Source organism: Propithecus coquereli, unplaced genomic scaffold, assembly GCF_000956105.1.
Source record: "Propithecus coquereli isolate 6110/MARCELLA unplaced genomic scaffold, Pcoq_1.0 Scaffold246, whole genome shotgun sequence".
NCBI lineage: Eukaryota > Metazoa > Chordata > Mammalia > Primates > Indriidae > Propithecus > Propithecus coquereli.
The window spans coordinates 2,011,172-2,013,293 of NW_012148019.1; positions in this window are offsets into that span (position 1 = coordinate 2,011,172).

Here is a 2,122-nt window from a genome sequence, read left to right on the forward strand (position 1 = left end):
CCCGGGGAGTTCGGGAGGGCGGGAAAGTTCGCGCCAGGCGCCCGCGTGCTGGGCGGCCTTTTGACCGTGCGCGCGTGTCGGGTCCCCCAGTCTCGGGGCGTCTCTCGATCGGTGGTGAAGAAAGTGATGGAGTAGAAGACATTTTATTCTTTAAAAAGCGAAACCAAAAAGGCGCTGAGGAAGTCAGCTTCTTCATGATTTAGGAAAAGAGTGTGTGAGGGGAAGAATGGCACTGAGAATATGGGAAACCTTTAATCAAGCTCATGTTTTATTTTAAAATACCAGGATGTCGTTAAGTTTCTGTCGTTGTCCTTGACTATTAATAGCCGTGCAATTTGTGATCTGTGTAAATTCTCTATATTTACATATAGGTTAAGTTCCTTGGTCACTTTTTAATACTTAAGTGGCCACCTGTTTAAACTGCCTTCTTTTTCAGAGTACTTGTCTTCTCCTTTGAAGTAGAATGCAGTTTGAAGCATTTTCTGTCTTTTCGTTTTTTAACGTTCGGCGCTGTCCATGATGGCCAGTTAAGGAAGTCCAGGTGTTGCGAGGCACGAGGGTGGGTTTGGGAAGGAGCTCTGATGCACCGAAGAGGAATCCTCCAGAAACGCACGTGTCTCGGTGCATCACGTGCTTGGAACCCGTCAAAGATTTCAGGTTCTCTTGGGATAAATACCAAAATACTGAGTCAGTCTACTCATCTTATCTCCAGGTCATTCCGGCCACTTTTCTCCTGGCTTTCTAGGCGGAAGCCACGCTGGCATTATTTTTGTTCTTGGAAAGCTTCGTTCTCTTTCCTGTCTCCTGGCCTTTAGGGGTTTCCTTCACCTCTCATGCTCTATCCTCTCCCTTCTCCCAACTCCTCTGCATTCCTCAAAATAATCAGCCTAAATAACTTTTCCTCTGGAAATCACCCCATTGGGGTTAAGCCCTCCAAGCACTCTGTAGTCTCCTTAGCAGCAATCTTTCCTTGTAATGAGTTGTTAATTAGATGTTTTACTACCAAATTTCGTGAAGGCTGAGCTAGTCTATCTTGTTTATATATTAATTGTCAGAGTCTGGCCCAGCACTTGGCCCAGTGAAAGAATGAATGAATTGGAGGACAGAAAAAGGAACTTTTGGATGAGGAATACAGTAGTCCTTCCTTATCCACCGTTTCTGGATACGTTACCTGAGGTCGGAGGTCCAAAACAGTACAATGAAATTTTGAGAGAGAGACCATATTCACATACCTTTTATTACAGTATATTGTTGTAATTGTTCTATTTTATTATTTATTTTTGTTCGTCTCTTACTGTACCTAACTTATAAATTAAACCTTATGTATAGGAAAAAACAATATGTATAGGGTTTGGTACTGTCTGAGGTTCCAGGCATCCACTGTGAGTCTTGGAATGTATCCCCTGTGGATATGGGGGAACCCGCTGGGTTAGCGAGGAAAGAGTGCCTTTTTCTTATGTGAAAGAATCGGAATATTACTCAGCCATAAACAAGAATGAAATCTTGTCAATTGCAACAGCATGGGTGGAACTGGAGGGCATCGTCTTAAGTAAAATAAGCTAGGCACAGAAATGGAATTTTTGTTTTTTTAGACAGAGCCTGGCTCTGTCACCCTGAGTAGAATGCAGCAGTGTCATAATAGGTGACTGCAATCTCAAACTCTTGAGCTCAGGCAATCCTCCCAGAGTGCTAGGATTACAGGCGTGAGCCACCGCGCCCAGCCGGAAAAAGTTTTTAAACAAAGGCCAGTTAAGCTCCATTTGCCAAAGAGGAGGCCTTTGTTTTGGAATTTGCCACCCTGGGTAGGAGATTATACTAACCATACAAATGTAAATGAGAATTTGTGTTCTTCAGTTTTGCTAATTACTTAATGACTCAGTTCTGCCATATATAAAAGTTGTGGGATTGTACTGGGGCAAACCTCTGGAAGGAAGAGGAAGAAATTTCATGCTTTGTATTGTATATTCTATCCCCAATTTGTTTTCCTTTTTCCCCACTGCACCTGAGGGTGATGTAGCAAAGTTCTTCATCTGGAGTAGGCACTCACATTTTGTGATAGGCTCTTTTGAAAGCTCTGTTAATGGGAACACTGCAGGCAGGCAAAAGTTGACACTTCTTTCCA